The sequence below is a fragment of the Esox lucius genome, chromosome 17 (genome assembly GCF_011004845.1).
Source record: "Esox lucius isolate fEsoLuc1 chromosome 17, fEsoLuc1.pri, whole genome shotgun sequence".
Lineage (NCBI taxonomy): Eukaryota > Metazoa > Chordata > Actinopteri > Esociformes > Esocidae > Esox > Esox lucius.
In genome coordinates, this window is record NC_047585.1 from 7,930,975 (window position 1) to 7,956,899 (window position 25,925).

The 25,925-nt window shown below is 42.6% G+C and overlaps 1 long non-coding RNA gene across 1 annotated transcript in view; it reads right to left on the reverse strand.

The window, feature by feature from the left end:
* The window catches only part of fer1l4, a 151,467-nt gene that overhangs the window by 35,934 nt on the left and 89,608 nt on the right, over positions 1-25,925 (reverse strand). Inside the window, exons 33-39 of the long non-coding RNA XR_002198019.3 lie at positions 24,912-24,951; positions 17,575-17,669; positions 15,232-15,363; positions 10,132-10,248; positions 9,024-9,151; positions 4,687-4,857; positions 4,237-4,391 (exon numbers count right to left, since the gene is read on the reverse strand). This is a non-coding gene — a long non-coding RNA (fer-1 like family member 4). The remainder of the gene's footprint in view (positions 1-4,236; positions 4,392-4,686; positions 4,858-9,023; positions 9,152-10,131; positions 10,249-15,231; positions 15,364-17,574; positions 17,670-24,911; positions 24,952-25,925) is intronic.

The window sequence follows — 25,925 nt, forward strand, 5'->3', positions numbered from 1 at the left end:
AATTATATAGGTTAACTGAGAATTGTTCATGAACTGCTCTTAGAGAGTGGTACTTCAATGTAAGTTAACTATCTTAACTGATGAGTTTTTGGAACAGTAATGAGAAATGTGAAATTGTGTTCTTCTGTTCTTTGTGTTGGTTGTTACACCAACTATAGAAAAGAGTGGAATTGTTATTTTGCTACACTAGCAGAACAGAAGCACCAGAGATGTTAATGTTTTAACGATACTGTTATTGATTTCAACTGTTCTAATCTATTTGGAGAGAAGAAGTAGAGAGATATTGGAAATATAGGGTTTGAGTGTTTGATAGTGTGTGGTTCTAATGTATCAGCGAGATGCAACAAGCTAACGTGATGGACATATGTGATGATGTACTGTGCAGTTGGAACTAATCTTCTTGAGGATAATTCACACATTCAGATACAGGACACTTGAAAGCGATTCAACAATAGAGGACTTGCTGGAGCCCAGAGAGAGACTGAGCTTGGCTTAAAAGGACAACTGTGAGGTGGCTGAGGTGAGATGGATCTCACAGACACACAGACAGACTGTCCTACTACTCTGGCTCGCTGCACGTCTACAGGATGCTGAGTTCCTGTGAGCTGGACTGACTCGAGTCCTAATGGTTCTGCAATGTGATGGAGAAGGCAACCTCCGACCGAGAGGATGGAGGCGTAGGAAAGATCTACTGCACAACATCATGCTACGCTGATTGGGTCCATACCAGGTACATCTCATCTGCTGTCCAGGTAGCTGAGAGAGGAACCTGGGATCAACGACACGCTACACGAGGATTTCAGTGTTGAAAGGTTAGACGCAGTGAATTGAAGTCACTGAGGGAAAGTGAATTTTCGGGTGCTAGTAACCAGTCACTTTCTACATGGCCTTTAGCTCTAGAACCTTTAGCTAAAACTGGTCATCTTTGGAGTTCACAAGGGAGAACACACAGATTCTCCTGGCCTGGCTGATAAAGCAGCTAGAATGGAGACAACAAGAGCTGTGTCTGCATTTGAGCTATGAAGGACAACACCTTGGAATATACATCTGACTTTTTCGTTCTGTTACATCGACCTGTCAAAGAAATGGTTCATAACTGACTGTCTGACGTTTGAAGGAGCAGAACATTTGTGATGACTTTGGAAGAACATCCAAATGGAACCATGGAGAGGACTTTTCAGTGAATTGAGCAATTGGCATGAGAGAACTTTGTGACAGTGATAAATTGAAGGATGCATTCAGTGATAGGTGTTTATGATGATTTTAACAAAAGGTTTGCTGTACTATGTTATGATTCTGTATGATGACAATGTGTGATCTTGGATTTTGTACGGAAGGTAATGATCTAGAAGAATGTAAATGAGGATTCAGACATTTCAGATTTGTTCAGTTCTCTAATCACTAAGGATAATAATATTGACTGGGTCATGTTGTTAAAGAGTACTGTTTTGTTGCAGTCTACATCCTAATGAGTGAACTGTTTAAGGTTTGATACCAAGGTTTGACATGGTATCAAGAGGATGGATTGTTGTGGAAATTTCTTATACAATGTATTCTGACTGAGTAAAGGTTTAGACTGAGTCCCACGGTTTAGATAGGTACAGGAATGTGTGGGATCTGGTATTTGCATAGGGTGCATCTATTGTCTGTCCAGATGCAGATCAATGGGTTTTAGGACAGGATAGGAGAAGATACAACAGGGGGCAGTAAGGTCAGTTGGCCCCTTTGGGTAAACACTACAGTATGGCAGGAAGGATAAGGTGGGGGAAGATAGCATTTGATAGAACAAAGGGAAGGTGTTTGATTGACATGAAACAGATGGCAGCATCTTACCACACCCCTTTTTCCTATGTGATATATACGGTTGAATGAGCTATATTAGTTAGAGGCTCCTCAGACGATTATGTTTGCGTAAGCGGTTGACGCGTCTCTCATAATAGTCTCTGTGCATAATAATTAATAAAACGGTTATGATGTACAAAGAGAACTTTGTTTCTGTGTCCCTTACTCCGAGTGTCGATACATGGAATTACCATCACAGAGTCCACCTCTGAGCCTTCATCCTCTGCTTACTCAATGGAAGACGTGACTGCGGGATTGAGGAGATCCTCGAAGTACTCCTTCCACCGCCCGACGACATCCCCAGTTGAGGTCAACAGCTGCCCACCTCTACCGTAAACAGCGTTGGTAGGGCAATGTTTCCCTCTCCTGAGGCGCCGGACGGTTTGCCAGAATCTCTTCGAGGCCAGCCGTTAGTCCTTCTCCATGGCCTCCACAATTACCCGAGCTGCAGTCCGCTTGGCCTGTCGGTACCCGTCAGCTGCCTCAGGAGTCCCACAAGCCAACCAGGCCTGATAGGACTCCTTCTTCAGCTTGACGGCATCCCTTACTTCCGGTGTCCACCACCGGGTTCGGGGGTTGCCGCCTCGACAGGCACCGGAGACCTTACGGCCACAGCTCCGAGCGGCCGCTTCGACAATGGCGGTGGAGAACATGGTCCCCTCGGACTCAATATCTCCAGCCCCCCTCGGGATCCAGTCGAAGCTCTGCCGGAGGTGGGAGTTAAAGATCTCTCTGACAGGAGTCTGTCCAGCTTCCTCACCCGCCATCAGATCCAACTCACCACCAGATGGTGATCAGTTGACAGCTCCGCCCCTCTCTTCAGATCAGGGGGGCCGTTCCTCCCAATCACGCCCCTCCAGGTGTCACTGTCGTTGCCCACGTAGGCGTTGAAGTCCCCCAGTAGAACGATAGAGTCCCCAGTCGGAGCACTTTCCAGCACTCCTCCCAGAGACTCCAAGAAGGTCGGGTACTCTGCACTGCCTTCGGACCGTAGGCACAAACAACAGTGAGATACCTATCCCCGACCCGTAGGCGCAGGGAAACGACCCTCTCGTTCACCGAGGTAAACTCCAACACATGGCGGCAGAGCTGGGGAGTTATAAGCAAACCCACACCAGCCCGCCGCCTCTCACCATGGGCAACTCCAGAGTGGTGAAGAGTCCATCCTCTCTCAAGTAGTGTGGTTCCAGAGCCCAAGCCGTGCACAGAGGTGATCCCGACTATCTCTAGTCGGAACCTCTCAACCTCACGCACGATCTCAGGCTCCTTCCCCGCCAGCGAGGTGACGTTCCACATCACTAGAGCTAGTTTCCGTGTCCAGGGTTCGGGTTGCCGACGCCCCCGCCTTCGACTGCTGCCCGATCCTCTCCGCACCGACCCCTTATGGTCCCTCCTGTAGGTGGTGCTCGTTCGGGCTGAGCCCGGCCAGGCCCCATGGGGAAAGGCCCGGCCACCAGGCGCTCGCATACGAGCCCCAACCCCGGGCCTGGCTCCAGGGTGGGGCCCCGGCTGCGCCATACCGGGCGACGAAATGTAATTCATCATTAAAGGGTTTTGAACCTCAGTCGGAAAAAGGGTGGCTTGCCCACTTCAGGTTGGTGGAGAGTGCCTACCTCAAGTGGAGGAGTTTAAGTATCTAGGGGTCTTGTTCACGAGTGAGGGAAGGATGGAACGGGAGATTGACAGACGGATCGGTGCAGCTTCTGCAGTAATGCGGTTGATGTACCGGTCAATCTACGTTCCTACTCTCACCTATGGTCATGAGCTTTGGGTCATGACCGAAAGGACAAGATCCCGGAATCAGGCGGCCGAAATGAGCTTTCTCCGCAGGGTGGCTGGGCGATCCCTTAGAGATAGGGTGAGAAGCTTGGTCACCCGGGAAGAGCTCAGAGTAGAGCCGCTGCTCCTCCACATCGAGAGGGGTCAGCTGAGGTGGCTTGGGCATCTGTTTCGGATGCCTCCGGAACGCCTTCCTGGGAAGGTGTTCCGGTCCTGTCCCACCGGGAGGAGACCCCGGGGAAGACCTAGGACACGCTGGAGGGACTATGTCTCCCGGCTGGCCCGGGGACGCCTCCGTGTCCCCCCGGAAGAGCTGGAGGAAGTGTCTGGGGAGAGGGAAGTCTGGGCATCTCTGCTTAGACTGCTGCCCCCGCGACCCGGCCCCGGATGAAGTGGAAGAAGATGTATGTATGTATGTATGTTTTCCATTCCAAGTGTCATTATTTATATATATTGTAGCATACACTATTTGCTTCTGAACTTTTAAAACAGGTGGGACATATAAGTCAAGCATTTGACCCTATACTCTACACAAAACCAATGACAAGATATGCAACAGAATCCTTGCCATGGTCATTTGTTTTCTCAGCATCCCAAATTTTAAAGGAAACAGACCTTCAGGAAACGCTTCATTGGGTATTTTGAAGATCTTGTTAAGAACTTTGACTTCCAATTCACGGTATTCCGGAGAGGGAATTGCATTTTTCCGGCAGAGCTCTGCCAGAATGGTGGATGGTTTCTTGGCATCCCTCCAATTGTTGTATCCATCTCTGTAAACCAAAAAAAAACAGCTTAAAATGAAACAGTATAAACCAGTGGTGAGGTTATGCCATATGGATACAATGTAATTTCTATTGTATGGACAGGAATAACAGTAATAATAAGGTGGATACGCATATGCAGTATTTGCCCTATTTTATTTGTATTATACATGTGGATGACTTTGATAAATGTTTTTCTATTTTTCCCCATATCACACTCCCCCACTCAGGTTACGGACATGAAATCAGCCCTTATTTACACTGACCCTTTTAACTACTAGGCAACTTGCCACCAGACACTCACTTGTCATAGTAAAGGGCTATGCCACAGCGCGCGTAGTGGTGGCTGTAGAAACGGTTCTCCAGGTCGATTCGTGTTTCTCCAATGAGGTCATCAGAGCCCACCATGTCGTGATCAAATACCATCAAGGTCAGTTCCGTCTCCAGGGGAAAGGACACGGTCAGCTCAAACACTCTACAAAAGAAACACAACATGTAAAAAGTCCACCCATGTCAAACATGCAGACAAAAGGACTTGGATAGATTGGAAACAATGCTGACCCCAACATTTATCCTGTTCAATCCCTTTCACAGCAATTGTACGAAGAGGAATTCAATATCAATTTTGACACTATAATATATAGCTACGGAAAAAACTAAGAGACCACTTACCTTTTAATTTGAAACGGAAAGTTGAAAAGGAAAGTTTTAGGTGTTTATTTTAACCCTTCTGTTCCTCACTCAAAACCTTATTTTTCGACTTATTTGGAAAGGAATGAAAAAGGTGCAGTGGTCTCTTAATTTTTTCCAGAGCTGTATTGTGATAGGTTTAGAATACTCCTTGAAACTGGTTCCAAATTAAAAAAAACATACTATAACAGCTATTCAAGGTGAAACCAAGGATTCTTTTACAGTTTAATCCTGTATTGCAGCAGTGCAATACATATTCACGATCATTCAAAAGATTGGGGTCACTTAGAAATGTCCTCTTTTTTAAAGAAAAGCCATTTCTTTGGTAAATTAAAGGAAAACCAAATTGATCAGAAATACAGTGTAGACATTTTTAATGTTAGAAATGACAATTGTAGCTGGAAACGGCAGATTTTTTGCGGAATATCTAAATAGGCGTTCAGAGGCACATTATCAGCAACCATCATTCCTGAATGACACGTTGTATTCGGTAATCTACGTTTATCATTTTAAAAGGCTTATTGATCGTTACATTAAAGAAGCTATAAAACTGGCCTTCCATAGACAAGTATCTGGAGCATGAGCAATTGTGGGTAAAAATGGCCAAAAACAAAGAACATTCTTCTGAAACTCATCAGTCTATTCTTGTTCTGAGAAATGAATGGTATTCCAAGCAAGCAATTGCCAAGAAACAGAATATGACCTACAACATTGTGTGCTGCTCCTTTCACAGAACAGCATAAAATGGCTCTAACCAGAATAGAAAGAGGAGTGGGAGGCCCCGGTAAGAGGACAAAATATATTAGTGTCTAGTTCAAAAACAGACGCCCACAGGTCCTCATCTGGCAGCCTCATTAACTAGTACCAGAAAAAACACCAGTCTCAACGTCAACAATGAAAGGGGCAACTCCGGGATGCAGACCTTCTAGGCAGAGTTGCATAGAAAAAGCCATATCTCAGACTGGGCAAGAAAAATGAAGATTAAGATGGGCAAAGGAACACAGACACTGAACAGAGGAAGATTGGAAAAAGGTGTTACGGTCAGACAAATCTAAGTTTCAGGTGTTTGCATCACAAAGAACATTCATGAGACACAGACCAAATGAAAAGATGCTGATGGAGTGCTTGACGCCATCTGTCAAGCATGGTGGAGGCGCTTGATTGGAGCCAATTTCTTGCTGGGCAATAACCCAAAGCACTACTCTAACCTATGCCAGAACTATTTAGGGAAGAAGCAGTCAGCTGGTATTCTGTCTATAATGGAGTAGGCAATTCTCCAATTATTGTATCAGACATTTGAACTGCTTGATCGACAGCAATACTTCAAACTAGGGCTGCACGATTAATCTTAATAAGTGTTTCTTAATCCTGATCCTGGGGACCCAAAGGGGTGCACTTTTTTGTTTTTGCCCTGGCACTCATGCATCTGAATACAATCGCTTAAATTACGAGTCCGGTCCTATGCACTGGCACTGAAAATAGCCAATTTCAATGCAAGGACTCCTGGGACAGACCTGCAAAGATGCACCATTCTTGTAGCCTATTCACTTCATGAAAATTCCCAAAACTCCTCTCGGCTTTACGATACCTTAATCATGCCACCTATACACAAACGATGCATGTGCCTAAACTAGGAATAGTGATGGGCAACACAGGGACATGCCACGGATCTAAAATAGCACTCCCCATCTTGACAGTCTGATTCTACCTGCTGCTCTGGGTTTGATAGCTACATCTGACTGTTAGTCCCGCCCAAAAAAGTATAGTAAGCTTTACTATATCAGTAGAAGTTTTGAAATGAGAGACAGAATGGATTTTCATAAACATCCTAAATCATCATGTAGTAATTTCACACACATTCAATTGTTTGCAAACACACTTTGTTTTGGAGTACACTTTGTTTAGGAGCTGTTTTTTAAGGTTCATGACATTTTTTGAAAAACGAAAAGCCAGATTGTAGCCCATCCTCCCTCAAATCCGAATATACCACTTTTGTTGTCATGGCAGACTTTTTGTAGACGCTATATAATTTCTAAGGCTAAACTAAAAAAAGTTTAGAAAACTAAAGGCCGTACATTGTAGCCCATCTTCCCCAGAGTTGGCATATACCACTTTTGTTGTCATGGCACACTTTTTGTAGATGCTATTGAATTTCAAAGGCTAAACTCAAAACATTTCAGAAAACTAAAAGCCGTAGATGGTAGCCCATCCTCCCCCGTGTTTGAATATAACACTTTGGTTGTCATGGCACACTTTTCGTAGACGCTATATAATTTCTAAGGTTCTGACCACAAGAAAAAATGATATTAGGAAAAACGAAGTGTGAAGTGTGGATTGTAGTCCACCTTCACCTGATCAAGAACCCATACTTATCGTTGTCCTAGAATAATTGGTTTTGACTGGCGAATATGAATCTCTACCAAATGCCCCTTAGAAAACTAACTTTACCTCGCTGCAAACAAAGGCTACACAACGGTTGCAAATATCATAGCAGAAACCGCAGAAGAAAATACGGTTGTGTCGTTTCTGATAAACATTTGCCAAAACAGGCACGCAAATAGTGGCAGATTAAATTCAACCACACAATTACTCACATTGTTTCAAGACCACGCAGTATACGCTGTCAGAGAGAAAAAAGTTGCGCTTTACAGTATTCGGATGTCCAGCAAGGAGTACTGTCACACCACACACAGCCCTCCTTCTGCAAGCGTAACTCCATATAAGAAGAGCTCACAGAGAAATTACAGTCGTTCACATATTATTTAGCCAAAGACGTGCTTTAAACCACATCAGAAGGACCTAATTGTTAATTGTTGTTTATCATATCTTAAGTCAAATCACATTTGCAAAGTCTAGCGTATCGTGCCCATATCGAGCCCTACATTTAACTTAATTTCACTCTGCAAGGCATTCAATGAATGTGGAGCAAGGTAATCAAATGCTGTTAGCTATACTAGCAAATCTAATGATCGTGTCTTAACTGCTGTTTTTCCCAACAAAAACAAAATTGTGAGATGGGAAGATTCTGGATAGACCAATATAAAAACATAAACCAATGTCTGTCTCTAGAAGTCAGTTAGACCTAGCCAACAGAAATATATAAGGGGCAATGATGTGTACGAAGGTTTGCACTAAGTAATAAAATGGAGACCTGCAGGATAGACTGAATCCAAAGATTGTTTTACTGAAGCTGAAACATGCATATGTACAATACCACCATAATCTAATACTGACATAAAATTGGCTTGCACAATTTAATTTCTATGCCGAGATGACATAGTTTGTTTCAATAAATTAAACCAATTTTAAAATGTAACTTCTCAACCAGTTTCAAAATGTGTGCTTTAAATGACAGCTCGTCATCTAACTAAATTCCAATGTATGTCTAGAAGGTAACAAATTCTATTACATCACTGTCGAGAGTTGTAATTTTGAGATCATCCAAACCTATAACTTGGGACCTAGAGAATATCTTACAGTTTAGTCTGTTTTATTTGCATTTACCAGCAATTTATGATACACAAGTGCATTTTTTGAAATCCAAATTCAGTTTGTAAGTGTGCAAACACACATTTACAGTACTTATGAGCGGTTTTCTAAATTTAGGAATAACCCTGGAAATGCGTGTAATAATGTAAATGGGCGTTAGAGCTCTTGAGATGAAAGGAGCGGGACTAACCAGTAGACCAGGATCAAGTTTATAATCCCTGATGGATTTTTCCCTAAGGTTGATACCTAGCAAAGAATCTTCAACTTCTTTTTTTGTGAAAAAGCCAAGTAAAACATTTTGGCTAGTCCCAGAGTCCCATTAATATTTCTCTATTTTCATTTATTCCTCTTTCATGAGTGTCGGCTGTTCGACAAGTGAGAGTGTTTGGTGAAATGTTTTATAGGATCGTGCTAGGAAGTTGCATGTTTATAATTATAATTGTTTGTCCTGTTGCCACTCACTCTCCAAATACTGGGTTTAGCTGTTTGGGAATATAGCGTTCTTTACTGTCCATGCTTTGTTTGCCAACTTTCACCATCACATAGGGATCTGCCTTTCCATTGGGATCAGTTGGTGCCAGGTTGGTGGCCTGTAAAATCAATAAGAATTAATAAGATATACATATATACTGTTTACTGAAGAGCAAATTACCTTGTATTAACATTGCTTTAAAAAGTAATATATTCATTGTCATGAATCATTGTAATACCAATTACTAAATAAATTGGAGTAGAATTACTGTAAAGTGCAAGAGACCAGGGCCCGGTTTCCCAATAACATGGCACTTACGACATTTTAACGATGCACATAGCCATAAGATGTACTTTGTAACGACAGACTTATTCCGGTTTTCCAAACCACCACGTACGTCGTTCATTATAAAGTGCATCATAAGTGCATTTTTAAATGTTGCTGTTCCTCTCATGTTACTGTTGTATGTCCCATAGCAATCAAAATGATTAGTTAACTGGGAATATAAAGCATGGTGGGAAAAATCCATTCTAATTGTTTGGAATAAAAATGGAATGCAGGAAATAAGCATTCAGAGCTAAAGAAATCAATGTTCATCTTTTTAGACTCGTAAATGGTTAATAAAAAATAAATATATATTGTAATAAAAAATTATTGTTTTACATACACTTTTCTTTATGCTCAGTTGACCAATTCCATTCAATTACTTATACATCCACCCACACACTTATATAATTTGTCTAATTAGAATACATTTTACCCAATACCTCAATATTATATGCTTCAGATAAGTAATCAAGTTTTATTGAAATGCAATAAATTCCATTTCAAACCCCAAAGATGGCCATTAAATTCCATTCTAAATGGTTGTTACGTGTCACTAGATATGCACTTTATAAAGAGCGACGTACATTATGGTTTAAAAAAGAGGCATAACTCCATCGTAACAAAGTCCATCTAAAGACTAAGTTGGATGTGGTAGCGCATTGTTAAACCATCATTAAGTATCCTGTTATTGGGAAACAGGGCCCAGTTTGAAAATAATTCATTTCAATTTCTATTTCCTGAAAGCATAAGATCCTAAACATGGTAGTTTACCTTTGCAACATACACACGCACTAGCACTTTGATGGCCGTGTTTCTCGGAATTCCATTGGTAATCCGGCATTCTGCATTTTCGTCCTCAGGTAAAATGGGATAAATCAAAAAAGACCCCTGTGGCAAAAAAACATTATTTTTCTAACACCATTTAAACCTGTCACACATTGTGACAAAGCGGTCTGACTAGATGTGTCACTTTCAAAAGATATTAACCATTCTAACAATCTGTAAAATATGATTAATTGTGGGAGAACAAATATTTAATTAATAAAACTTGAATTACATTGGGAGACAGACAATTTAGACAAAGATGGAGGTGCGTGTACATCGCGAGGCTCAACGTCTACCCAGTTTTTGCAAATAAGCTGTAATTTACTTAATAGTTCTTAGGTTATACACTCAGTACAGACTAGCACATACGCTATACAGCCGACAATAACTCACATTGCAAAGAAAGAGTTTTCGACAACTTCCACCAGAGATTGCGAAGATGCCCTGGGAGATGATTTTCACATTGCCGACTGGAAGTGCCTGGAGGCGGCGTCGAGATCGTATTCAAAGGCGTGGGAAGCGTGGAGGCCACTGAGCTAGGCTAATGCTAGCCCCTCATTGGCCTTCACTACCTAGCTCTGGTAAGATCAGAGGAGGTGGGTCACTGCTCGACCAATCTGGAGTACGTGATGTTTAGATGCAGGCCTTTTTACTTGCCTCTGAAGTTTACATCTATTGTTGTTATTGCAGTCTACATACCCACAGATGTCTGATCATCTTTCACTGTTCCTACACCCAAATTATTTACCCCTCAATAAACGTGTGAAGCCATCAGTGATAACTGTCAAAAGTGTGGTCAGAGGGGTCTAACTCACTTCTACAGCACCAGTTTCAACACAGAGACTGGAGCCACTCTTGACTCCCATACAGACTCTGAAACATATGCTTCCTCTGTTCTGTCTTACATCAACATCAGCATCAACAATGTGACCACCCATAACCAATTAAAGACCTTCCCCAACCAGAAGCTGTGGATGAACAGAGAGGTCCGACAACTGCTAAAGACACGCTACGCTGCTTTCAGATCCGGCAATGTGGAGGCCTACAGCACATCCAGGGCCAACCTGAAAAGGGGCATCCAGATGGCTAAAAATAACCACAAACTGCAGATTGAGAAGCACTTCAACAACAACTCTGAACACCGACGCATGTGGCAGGGCATCCAAGCCATCACAGACTAGCGGCCAAGGAACCTTATCCCAACAGCCACCAACATCTCCATCACCGATGGGTTAAACAGGTTCTACACCCGCTTCGACAGGGATAACCATTAAAGCTGAACTACCCCTAGAAGACCCCCCCTCCGAATATCCACCGCAGATGTGCAATCTGCACTGAGCAGGGTAAATGCACGCCTAATGGTTTCCTCGGCGTGTGCTCTGAGCATGTGTTGGGCAGCTGGCTGAGATCTTTACTGACATTTTCAACATGTCACTGGCCCAGGCATTTGTTCCAACATGTTTCAAGACCGCAACCACTGTGCCAGTGCAGAAGCAGTCAAATGCGTATAGCTTGAATGACTTCCGACTTGTTGCTCTCACCCCCACAATCATGAACAGCTTCGAAAGACTAGTTCTGGCCCGCCTTAAGTCCTGCCTCCCTCTGGAGAATTTGGAGGCCAAGTCAACACCTTGAACTCGTTGTTGTGTTCCTCATACCATTCCTGAACCATTTTTGCTTTCTGGCAGGGTGCATTATCCTGCTCAAAGAGGCTAATGCCATCAGGGAATACCATTGCCATGAAAGGGTGAACATGGTCTGCAACAATGCCTAGGTAGGTGGTACATGTCAAAGTAACATCCACATGAATGGCAGGACCCAAAGCATCACACTACCTCTGCCGGCTTGCCTCCTTCCCATAGTGCATCCTGGTGCCATGTGATCTCCAGGTAAGAGACGCACACGCAACAGGCTTTTCACGTGATGTAAAATAAAACGTGATTCATTAGATCAGGCCACCTTCTTCCATTGCTCCGTGGTCCAGGTCTGATGCTCACATGCCCAGTGTTGGCGCTTTCAGCAGTGGTCAGGGGTCAGCATGGGCACCCTGACTGGTCTGTAGCTACGCAGCCCGATACGCAACAAACTGTGATGCACTGTGTTTTCTGACACCTTCAGTACCAGCATGAACTTTTTCAAAATGTATGCTTTCCCATTTTTCTTGCTTCTAACACATCAACTTTGAGGACAGAATGTTCACTTGCTGCCTAATAAATTCCACCCACTGACAGGTGACATGGTAATGAGATTATTAGTGTTATTCACATCACCTGTCAGAGGTCATAATGTTATGGCTGATTTGGTGTATATTAGAATGTTATTCATAGACTTTGGCTCAGGATTCAATAGTCCTCCCCTCTAGGCTGGTCAACAAACTCCATGACCTGGGGATCAGCCCCTCTCTCTGCAACTGGACTTTGGATATCCTAACCAACAGACCCCAGTCTGTCAGGTTAGACAACATCACCTCCTCTACCCTGATCTTAAACACAAGTGTTCCACAAGGCTGGGTTCTGAGCCTCCTCCTGTACTCCCTCTTCACCCATGACTGTGTTCCTGTATACAGGTCCAACACCATCGTCAAGTTCGCAAATGACACCACAGTGGTTGGCCTGATCAGTGACAATGATGAGCCAGCCTACCAGGAGGAGGTCAAGTACCTGGCAGCAAGGTGTACTGACAACAACATGAACTTCAACACAAAGAAAACCAAGGAGCTCATAGTGGATTACAGGAAGTCTAAAGACTGCAGTCACGCCCCAGTTCTCATCGATGGCATTGGGATGGAGTGTCCAGTTTCAAATTCCTGGGTGTCCACATCTCCGAGGACCTCTCCTGGACCCTCAACCCCTTAGCCCTGGTCAAAAAGGCAGAGCATCGCCTGTACTTTTTGAGGAGGCTGAAGAAGGCCCGCCTGTCCCCCAAGATCATTGTGATCTTTTACCGCTGCACAGTCGAGAGCATTCTGACTACCTGCGCCAGTGTGGTTTAGCAGCTGTCAGCCATCATAGACCTCCGGCACAAGCGGTGTCTGCGCAGGCTGTGCAGCATCATCAGGGACCCTTCACATCCATGCCACAAACAGTTTGCCCTCCTATCATCAGGCAGACAGTACAGGTCTCTTCGTTCCTGCACCAGAAGGCTCAGGAAAAGTTTCTTTCTATCCATGGTAGCCTTGCTGAACTCTGTGACCCATCACTAGTATTTCATTTGCATTTTATTGCATGACATAAGTATTTGATACATCAGAAAAGCAGAACTTAATATTTGGTACAGAAACCTTTGTTTGCAATTACAGAGATCATACGTTTCCTGTAGTTCTTCACCAGGTTTGCACACACTGCAGCAGGGATTTTGGCCCACTCCTCCATACAGACCTTCTCCAGATCCTTCCATTTTCGGGGCTGTCGCGGGGCAATACGGACTTTCAGCTCCCTCCAAAGATTTTCCATTGGGTTCAGGTCTGGAGACTGGCTAGGCCACTCCAGGACCTTGAGATGTTTCTTACGGAGCCACTCCTTAGTTGCCCTGGCTGTGTGTTTCAGGTCGTTGTCATGCTGGAAGACCCAGCCACGACCCATCTTCAATGCTCTTACTGAGGGAAGGAGGTTGTTGGTCATGATCTCGCGATACATGGCCACATCCATCCTCCCCTTAATACAGTGCAGTCGTCCTGTCCCCTTTGCAGAAAAGCATCCCCAAAGAATGATGTTTCCACCTCCATGCTTCACAGTTGGGATGGTGTTCTTGGGGTTGTACTCATCCTTCTCCTTCCTCCAAACACGCTGAGTGGAGTTTAGACCAAAAAGCTCTATTTTTGTCTCATCAGACCACATGACCTTCTCCCATTCCTCCTTTGGATCATCCAGATGGTCATTGGCAAACTTCAGACGGCCTGGACATACGCTGGCTTGAGCAGGGGGACATTGTGTGCGCTGCAGGATTTTAATCCATGACGGCATAGTGTGTTACTAATGGTTTTCTTTGAGACTAGTTCTTGCCGTGTTGTTCTGGGCTGATCCCTCACCTTCCTCATGATCATTGATGCCCCACAAGGTGAGATCTTGCATGGAGCCCCAGACCGACGGAGACTGACCGTCACCTTGAACTTCTTCCATTTTCTAATAATTGCACCAACAGTTGTTGCCTTCTCAGCAAGCTGCTTGCCTATTGTCCAGTAGCCCATCCCAGCCTTTTGCAGGTCTACAATTCTATCCCTGATGTACTTACAGAGCTCTCTGGTCTTGGCCATTGTGGAGAGGTTGGAGTCTGTTTGATTGAGTGTGTGGACAGCTGTCTTTTATACAGGTAACAAGTTCAAACAGGTGCGGTTAATACAGGTAATGAGTGGAGAACAGGAAGGCTTCTTAAAGAAGAACTAACAGGTCTGTGGGAGCCGGAATTCTTATTGGTTGGTAGCTTATCAAATACTTATGTCATGCAATAAAATGCAAATAAATTATTTTAAAATCATACAATGTGATTTTCTGAATTTCTGTTTTATATTCCGTCTCTCACAGTTGATGTGTACCTATGATAGAAATTACAGACCTCTACATTCTTTGTTAGTAGGAAAACCTGCTAAATCGGCAGTGTATCAAATACTTGTTCTCCCCACTGCACATGCACCTTGCTAATTTAATTTGCCTTCATTGCACATCTAGAATTGCCATCATACTTGCATTTTGCTGTTGTTACATATACATGTCTACCTCAGGGACCTCATTGCTGCTATGTCTGAATCCCGGTTGCATGTGCAACCATACTCCTATTTGCCTCGTTTGCACATTTAGAATGTCATTTTGAATTGCCATTTGTACATATACATATGTATACTTAACACTTGTACATTTCTGCCCTATTCTATTTTCCCTTGTGGTTAGATGCTAACTGCATTTTGTTGTACTATACTTGTTCAATGACAATAAAGTTGAATTTAATCGATTTTAGTCAGTGTGATTTGACTCATTGTGGGAGACAGATGATGTATTATGTACAATTTGATTTATTATGATGATTCAGATGATTCAATATTATCTCGCTTACTTTGTATTTCCCCATGCATCTTTCTTCTTCATCCTCATCATCTTCCTCATTGGATTTGCCTTTGTAGATGGGGAATGTGTGTAGCCAATCCATGAATTCGCTAAACTCCTCCTCCAGTTCTGATTTATACAGCTGAGAAAGAACATTAAAGTATATTTTACTCACATTTTCAAATGGAACATTACAGGAAAGTAAGAACCTGGTTCTAATCAATGCCAGCACTGGCATCTGTTTGTGCCTTAAAGGCAGTAACTGTTTTACCAGTAATTGCCACAGCCATACAATAGCATGTGTGTGGATAGACCATAGCTAACATTTAAAAATACGTACAATACCAGTCAAAGGTTTTACTTTTTTCCACATTGTCGAATAATCGTGGAGACATCAAAACTGATTTTCATCAGGGATGAAAATCAGTACCTCCAAATCCGAGGCCATGGTCCTCAGTCGGAAAAGGGTGGCTTGCCCACTTCAGGTTGGTGGAGAGTTCTTGCCTCAAGTGGAGGAGTTTAAGTATCTAGGGGGTCTTGTTCACGAGTGAGGGAAGGATGGAACTGGAGATTGACAGACGGATCGGTGCAGCTTCTGCAGTAATGCGGTCAATGTATCGGTCTGTCGTGGTGAAGAAAGAGCTGAGCCACAAGGCGAAGCTCTCGATTTACCAGTCAATCTACGTTCCTACTCTCACCTATGGTCATGAGCTTTGGGTCATGACCGAAAGGACAAGATCCCGGACACAGGCGGCCGAAATGAGCTTTCTCCGCAGGGTGGCTGGGCGATCCCTTAGAGATAGGGTGAGAAGCTCGGTCACCGGGGAGGAGCTCAGAGTAGAGACGCTGCTCCTCCACATCGAGAGGGGTCAGCTGAGGTGGCTTGGGCATCTGTTTTGGATGCCTCCTGGGCACCTTCCCGGGAAGGTGTTCCGGGCCCGTCCCACCGGGAGGAGACCCCGGGGAAGACCTACGACACGCTGGAGGGACTATGTCTCCCGGCTGGCCTGGGAACGCCTCGGTGTCCCCCCGGAAGAGCTAGAGGAAGTGTCTAGGGAGAGGGAAGTCTGGGCATCTCTGCTTAGACTGCTGCCCCCGCGACCCGGCCCCAGATAAGCGGAAGAAGATGAATGAACATCAAAACTGTGAAATAACTCATATTGAATCATGTAATAACCAAAAAAGTGTCAAACAAATAAAAATATATTTTAAATTCTTAAAAGTAGCAACCGTTTGTTTGATGACAAGGCTTTGCATTTTCTCAACCAGTTTTGGAATGTAATCACCTGGATTTCAATTCAATTTCAGTTTAACAATGTGTTCTTCATGAGGTAGTTTCGTGGAATTTATTACAATTTAACACTAAGGTGTGACAAGGTAGGGTGAGTATACAGAAGACCATCATTATGTCTGTAGAGTTATGTCATTATGTCACGGCAAGAACACCTCAAATAAGCAAAGAGAAAAGACAGTCCATTCATTACTTTAAGACATGAAGGTCAGTCAATCTGGAATACTTTAAGAACTTTCTTCAGTCGCAAAAAACATCAAGCACTATGATGTATCTGGCTCTCATGTTGACCACCACAGGAAAGGAAGAGTTACTTCTGCTGCAGAGGAAAAGTTAATTAGAATTACCATCCAAGGCAATGGATGGCTACTTTGAATAATCTACAATATGAAATATATTTTGACACATTTTTGTTTAATTTCACAGTTTTTATGTTTTCACTTTGTGGCACAAATGCACATGCATCCCTCCAATCAGCTTTGCACCAAGAAAAAATTATGGTGGTTTCCAGAATATTCTTGAAGCTACCAGCTGGGCCAGCACCGCCCCTACACACCTGCTTGTCAGGGGAGGTTCTTAAGGGCTCCCAGAGAGCAGCTCGGGACACTGTCCAATATAGAACTGAAGAGTCAGAGAAGGCTGCAGGATGGAGGAGAAGGTGGAAGAAGGTGGAAGAAGATGGCCATCAGACAACAAGTGCTGGGGCCACCAAAAATACAAGCACCAGCACCTCCCAAGCCACCCGAGGAAGGCTGCCCCAGGGTTTATACTGGCTCCCCATGAAAGGGGTCTGTCATTTTCTTTTGATTTCTCCCACACCTCCTTCCGTCACCCTTCTGTTTTTGTCAATAAAATTCCCACCAGGGCCTTGAACACATCATCAGTGTCCGTTCCCTGTGTCTTTTCCCATTACAACTGTTATTATTAAATGTGTCAAATTGTAAAACTAAAGAAATCCCCTTCAATTTGTTGGTGTGTCCAAAGTTGACAGGTATTGTAGGATTTACTGTTCCTAAAACATTACACGTGACACAGGGAAATTATGTTTGTATGAATGCTCACCTGGATAGTTGCTATTTTTTTTCTTTTCGGTATCGGCGGTGGCTCTATTTCTACTATCACTGCATTCTCATCCTCTGCTTCTAATGTGCCACCATCTGTTGAAAAAGATACATTTTGGGGTTTATTAACAGAGAAGATGAAGATGGAAACACAGTGGAGAGAGTGGTCTTAAATACTGTAGACCCTATTCAAACCCATACTGTAGTGATGTACATGTGTATGTGATGCAGCTGCTTAGATTATTGGACCCCCATAGTCTAAAATACACAATGTTTTTTTAACTAGAAGTATGTGCAGATTTCCACACTGAGACAGAACGCATGATTATTATTGTACCTTTATTTCAACAAGGAAAAGAGATTGAGACCAAGGTCATTTTTACACCTGTGCAAGATCTATTTTACAGCGGGGTCACTTACTTATAACCTTTCCTTTTCTACTTTTTTGGAAAGGAAAGAAAAAGGTGCAGTGGTCTCTTAATTTGTTTCGGAGCTGTGTGTTTACACATGCAGTTTAGGTACAATGATAAAGAAATTACACAAAACCGACAACACAAAATTATCTCATTATTAGCACAAAAAAATACACCAAGATGACAACACAAGATGACAACACTACATCAATGCATGATGGAAATGTGAAAATACTCATGCATGTAAGTTTTGCAAGTCCAGAAATATTATAAAGAACTAGCAATAAAGAAGTAAAGAACCTCATAATAAGACATTGACTGTATAGAGACAGTGTGACGTTATCACTTTTGTTATAAATCTCTGTTCATATAGTAGATTCTTTATAAAACTTCCATAAACAGTATATTTTTTACCCTTTCCGAATTTGCCAGTAAAAACAGTAGAGGATCCCTACAAATAAAAAAATATGAAAAAAGCTAGACATATACAAGATAAACATTCCAAAAGTTGAGTCTAGGGCAAAATAGATATCTTTCCTGTGGCATTAACCTACTTCACAAGAGCAGAATCAATTACGTGATGTGTATTTTGTTCCAAAATATTCTTCCAAACCCAACTGTCAAGACCAAACTGTTTGGGCTGCAAACTAAAAAGTACATCAGTTAGACTCAGTTGACTCTCAGGAACACACATTAGTTTGTAGTTTTGCGCAGACATTTTTAGAATGAATCTAAAGGCCAGGTATAGTTGCGGTAAGAATAGATGTTGTAAAGAGGTCAATGGAACAAAATAACAAATGTAATTGAAATTAATTGGGGAAAGTTGGTGTGAGAAATACAACAAAAATCTCTTAATTTCCCCAGAAAAATTTCCCTTCACAGAACCAACTGTTTGTATGTGTCACTGTTCGGGAGGCAGGTCACAGGCGCATACTTTTATTATGGTTCAATAGAAACAAAGCCAAAACGGCAACAACTAGACACAAACAATAATCCACACAGAGTGTAGCAAACAGCTGAACTATACAGGTGCTGGTCATAAAATCTAAATATCATCAAAAAGTTGATTTATATCAGTAATTCCATTCAAAAAGTGAAACTTGTATAATGTATACATTCATTCCACACAGACTGATATATTTCAAGTGTTTATTTGTTTTAATTTTGATGATTATAACTGACAACTAATGAAAACCCAAATTCAGTATCTCAATATTGAAGACACCTGGTGCCACACTCTAATCAGCTAATTAACTAAAAACACCTGCAAAGGCCTTTAAATGGTCTCTCAGTCTAGTTCTGTAGGCGACACAATCATGGGGAAGACTGCTGACTTGACAGCCGTCCAAAAGACGACCATTAACACCTTGCACAAGGAGGGCAAGACACAAAAGGTCATTGCTAAAGTGGCTGGCTGTTCACAGAGCTCTGTGTCCAAGCACATTAATAGAGAGGTGAAGGGAAGGAAAAGATGTGGTAGAAAAAAGTGTACCAGCAATAGGGATAACCGCACCCTGGAGAGGATTATGAAACAAAACCCATTCAAAAATGTGGGGGAGATTCACAAAGAGTGGACTGCAGCTGGTGTCAGTGCTTCAAGAACCACCACACACAGACTTATGCAAGACATGGGTTTCAGCTGTCACATTCCTAGTGTCAAGCCACTCTTGAACAAGACACAGCGTCAGTAGCGTCTCGCCTAGGCTAAAGACAAAAAGGACTGGACTGCTGCTGAGTTATGTTCTCTGATTAAAGTAAATTTTGCATTTCCTTTGGAAATTAAGGTCCCAGAGTCTGGAGGAAGAGAGGAGATGCACAGAATCCACGTTGCTTGAAGTCCAGTGTAAAGTTTCCACAGTCAATGATGGTTTGGGGTGCCATGTAATCTGCTGGTGTTGGTCCACTGTGTTTTCTGAGGTCCAAGGTCAACGCAGCCGTCAACCAGGAAGTTTTAGAGCACTTCATGCTTCCTGCTGCTGACCAACTATATGGAGATGCAGATTTCATTTTCCAACAGGACTTGTCAGCTGCTCACAGTGCCAAAGCTACCAGTACCTGGTTTAAGGACCATGGTATCCCTGTTCTTAATTGGCCAGCAAACTCGCCTGACCTTAACCCTATAGAAAATCTATGGGGTATTGTTAAGAGGAAGATGCGATTCGCCAGACCCAACAATGCAGAAGAGCTGAAGGCCACTATCAGAGCAACCTGGGCTCTCATAACACCTGAGCAGTGCTACAGACTGATCGACTCCATGCCACGGCGTATTGCTGGCAAAAGGAACCCCAACTAAGAATTGAGTGCTGTACATGCTCATACTTTTCATGTTCATATTTTTCAGTTGGCCAACATTTCTAAAAATATTTTTTTTGTATTGGTCTTAAGTAATATTCAAATTTTCAGAGATACTGAATTTGGGATTTTTATTAGTTGTCAGTTATAATCATCACAATTAAAAGAAATAAACATTTGAAATATATCAGTCTGTGTGCAATGAATGAATATAATATACAAGTTTCACTTTTTGAATGGAATTAACGATATAAATCAACTTTTTGATGATATTCAAATTTTATGACCAGCACCTGTATAGAATCCCTAATTAGAGGCAACGATGTACAGCTGCCTCTAATTGGGGAAGACAAAAAGCAACTGAAGAGATGGCTAGAGGCCTCTCCTCAGCTAGGTCTCGACTATGGCCCCCAGCCCAGCGCAGAGATTGCTCGGGGCATAGCCAGGACCTGACAGTATGTGTTTTACACTAAAAAAGTGTATGATGTATGAATATCAAACCCAATACATGTTTATGTCATTATCATAAATAAATGTTTGTACTCTAACCAATTCTACACCCTTGTTCTAAGGGGCCAACAAGACAACATCATCTGCATAAAGTAGAGACGAAATCTTGTGGTCCCCAAACCTGACACCCTCCGGCCCCTGGCTGCGCCTAGAAATTCTGTCCATAAAAATTACGAACAGAACCTGCGACAAAGGGCAGCCCTGCCGGAGTCCAACATGCACTGGGAACAAGTCTGACTTACTGCCGGCAATGCGGACCAAGCTCCTGCTTCGGTCGTACAGGGACCTGACAGAGCTTAGCAAAGGACCCAGGACCCCATATTCCCGAAGCACTCTCCACAGGATGCCACGAGGGAAAATGTCGAATGCCTTCTCCAAATCGACAAAACACATGTGGATTGGTTGGGCAAACTCCCATGAACCCTCCAGCCCCCCGTAGGGGGTATAGAGCTGGTCCAGTGTTCCACGGCCCAGACGAAAACAACACTGTTCCTCCTGAATCCGAGGTTCTACTATCGGCCGTATTCTCATCTCCAGTACCCTGGCATAGACTTTCCCAGGGAGGCTGAGAAGTGTGATCCCCCTATAGTTGGAACACACCCTCCGGTCCCCCTTCTTAAAAAGAGGGACCACCACCCCGGTCTGCCATCCCAGAGGCACTGCCCCCGACCGCCACGCGATGTTGCACAGGCGTGTCAACCAAGACAGCCCCACAACATCCAGAGACTTGAGGTACTCAGGGCGGATCTCATCCACCCCCGGTGCCTTGCCACTGAGGAGTTTCTTGACAACCTCTGTAACTTCAACCCGGGTTATGGAATAGTCCACCTCTGAGCCCTCATCCTCTGCTTCCTCAATGGAAGACGTGACGGCGGGATTGAGGAGATCCTCGAAGTACTCCTTCCACCGCCCGACAACATCCCCAGTTGAGGTCAACAGCTGCCCACCTCTACTGAAAAACAGCGTTGGTAGGGCACTGTTTCCCTCTCCTGAGGCGCCGGACGGTTTGCCAGAATCTCTTCGAGGCCAGCCGATAGTCCTTCTCCATGGCCTCACCGAACTCCTCCCAGGCCCGAGTTTCTGCCTCCACAACCACCCGGGCTGCAGTCCGCTTGGCCTGTCGGTACCCGTCAGCTGCCTCAGGAGTCCCACAAGCCAACCAGGCCTGATAGGACTCCTTCTTCAGCTTGACGGCATCCTTTACTTCCGGTGTCCACCACCGGGTTCGGGGGTTGCCGCCTCGACAGGCACTGGAGACCTTACGGCCACAGCTCAGAGCAGCTGCTTCGACAATGGCCAGAGTGGTGAAGAGTCCATCCTCTCTCAAGGAGTGTGGTTCCAGAGCCCAAGCCGTGTGTAGAGGTGATCCCGACTACCTCTAGTCGGAACCTCTCAACCTCACACACGATCTCAGGCTCCTTCCCCGCCAGCAAGGTGACGTTCTTTTAGGAGCATGGAAAAGGTGTATGCTAAAATCATTAAATGGATTTTCGCGTCCGATCTTAAAAGGTTTTCATTCAAACATGTTTTTTCCACATTCGCTTCTTGTTATGATTACAATTTCTTCCCACTTTCATTCAAATCAAGTTTTCTGAAAACTAAGTTTTGAGCCTCTATAGGCATGGAGGCAGGACTTTATCTGGGCATTGAATTCTCGCACCTAATTAGCCATGAATCACACCATAAGGTGAAAATCATAGCCTTTCCATGCACTGCTTTCCCAATGCAATCTGTGGAGAGAAATTTAAGAATTGTATAAGATAGGCTAAATGTGTACATTTGAACAAAATAATAAACTGTTATTCACAGGTTGCATTGACGTCACTGTTGCCATGGTCACAGACAGATATTGATGAAAGTTGAACGTGTTCTGGAGGTACTATGTACCCCAGTATAATCTCCCCCCAGATTAAGGGTGACCAGGGTGACAGGCGCATATAAAACACAGCAAATTCACGGCTCGTCAGGCCTGTCAGTGCACAGTCTAATGTGTGTGCTATGGTTTATTTAACTAATTAATAACTATTGATGTTCATTTAATATAGAGTTGTTCATAATGTAAAAAATGCGCCGTTATATAGGGGTGGCAAAAAAACTAAATTCTAATGTGGGATAAGTTTATACTTAACTCATTAACTGGATTTTTTTTTGCTGTGATGTTTCCAAACCATTAGGCTTACAACAAATGGTAATTAGCCCCTGTCTAACTTCAGTCACTTGAACACGTTAAACTTTCATCAATATCTGTGTCTGTGACCATGGCAACAGCAACATCGACGCAACCTGGGAATAACAGTTTATTCTTTTGTTTAAATGTTTTAATGTACACATATAGCCTAGTTTATACAATTCTTAAAACTCTCTCCACAGGTTGCATTGGGAAAGCAGTGATTGGAAAGGCTAAAATCGAGATGCCCAGATAAAGTCCTGCCTCCACACAGAAGCGTCATTCTGGCAACATGAGAGATTCCATAGCAACAATAAGACTTCCGGTTTTCAGATTTTGCCTTCAAAATATAAGTCCACAGTAAAACGTGCTTTTAAGAATATTAAATGTATCGATTTTGACACTTTGCTTAGTGTATATTGCAAAAATGTATTGTAGGAAATGTTCAGGAGAGTGGATAGAATAATGGATATAAATCAAGGGGCACTGTGTATTTGCAAAAAAATTATTAAAAAAAATGAATAAAGTATACGCCGCAGTGAATGTATTGTAGGAAATATTCAGGAGACTCTATAGAGTGATTATGTGCAAAGAAATCAAAGGGCACTGTGTATTTGCAATTGTTGCTGGCGTTTTACTCCGCCCATACCATTGGCCACAAGGTAACTCAATGGATTTGAATTACATATTGACTCATACAGAAAAAACTATTCTATACGCCGCAGTGAATGTACTATAAGAAATGTTCAGGAGACTCTATAGAGTGATTATATGCAAAAACATCAAGGGGCACTGTGTATTTGCAATTGTTTTTGGGGTTTTACTCCACCCATTCCATTGGCCACAATGTAACTCAATGGATATGAAATATATGACCTCTGTCTACTGTTCTATACACCGCAGTGAATGTATTGCAGGAAATGTTCAGGAGATTTTTTTATAGGGCAATATATATTTCATATCCATTGAGTTTTATATAATCACTCTATAGAGTCTCCTGAACATTTCCTACAATAAATTCTCTGCGGCGTTTAGAACAGTTTTTTCTGTATGAGTCAATTTATATTTCATATCCATTGAGTTACATTGTGGAAAAACAGGGTGTGGAAATAGTGTTGCTAGATGTAGCACACCATTCCCCATGATTAGACATGTTTGTCTCACTCTACACACTCCTGAACATTTCCTACATTGCTTTCTCTGTGGAATAGTCAATAGTTTATAAGCTATGAGGCAATATGTATTACATTTTCAGTTATTGGCATTTTCTGAATTTTGCCCTTCAATAAAATGTTTTAATGTTTTAATAACCACTTTTTATTGAAATTACTCTCAAATATGATCATATTTGAATTGTTGTCAATGTTTTGAGAGGTACATTTTCTTAAACAAGTAATAAACTCAGTGTAATACGATGGTCTCTTTCATTTTGAAAAATTACAAATTTTCATGACCCAGAAGTATTTCTTTAATGTTGCTCACAAGATGCTGATCCTCCACACCTATAAAGGCTCAAAACTTGGTTTTGAGAAAACATGACTCGAACGAAGTTGGGAAGAAATTGTAATTGTAAGAAGAAGCGAATGTGGAAAATGTGTTTGAACAAAGATATTTTAAGATCAGATGTGAAAATCCAATTAAAGATTTTTGCATACACTTTTTCCACACTTTAATAAAAATGTTTCATACAATTGAATTTAGTTTTTTCATACTATGAAATATAAAAGACACGTTTTTCTTTTCTAACAGTCAATACATTTGAGCTCAATTAGGCTTCATGGTCTTGCCTAACACAAAAAAAATCGAATTGCTAAATGAACCACTACATCACCTTCTGAGAGATCCTGAGATGGTTAGAACACAACTGCCTGTAAAGATTTTCATTTAATTTAACACCAAATACTAGTCCATAGTTTTCTGGAATAAACAGCTAAACAAAAAAGCTGTATGAAGTACCTGTTTCCTGTTGTTCATCCATTTCGTCCTCATTCTCAGTCTGGAAGAAATAGAAACATAGCTTCAATTCAAGGAAACCCCGCCCCCCAGGGTTATAAATCCCCAAAGTGACAGAATATACCCTGCATTTACTAATACTGATTGGTGGTGGAACTAGTTGCGATGCAATGGGCACCAGCTAAAATCTTGCCTAGGGCACCAAAATGGTCAGGGCCAGCCCTGCTCAAAATGCATGAACTAGTTTTGTGCTGAGCTACACCTCACAAAGTTAATTACAAAACCTACCAGGCCTAATCTAAAGGAACCATTGAACTCTACATGGATTGACTACATTTTAACAAATGTACCAGAGACATGTTGAGACACTATATATTAGCAACCACTCTCCTATAGGTTGTATCAGAAATGATAGAATCCAAAGGGTTTTACCATGCATCACAATTAAGAGAAACTACAGAGATTTTAAAGAACAAGCTTTTTTACATGATCTTAACCTGCGTTTTAATGTATCAACATGAGCGTGAATCATCAAGACAGGCCAGGAAATAGTAAGTTCAATTGCAACAATGAAAATTCAAAAATGAAATATGGATTCCCTGACCTTCAAGAAAGGGCCACTAAAAGTTGTTAGATGTAGACTACATGGCATTTACAAAGATTTTGTTTACATTTTTCATTAGTTGCTTATTTCTAAGTAGGTGCATATTAAATAAAAATGATTGACACTGTTCATACATTAGCATAGCCAGTTCAGGCAGGAAACCTGTGTGGTAATTGATCAGTGAGGCATAACTGACAGTCAAATCGCAGTTCTATCACAATGTCAGATTTATACCTGTCGTTTTAAATGTCAGGTTACTCAGTCTGATATGCTGATGTTTGTACTAGCATGCAGGGCAAATACACCCACTACACCTGCCTCCACCTGTTGAGTTCTGGGTTTCCTTTGTGGAGGGGATCAGTATTGTATACCTTGCTCATTGCCTATAGGGTTAACTATTAGATATATTACGG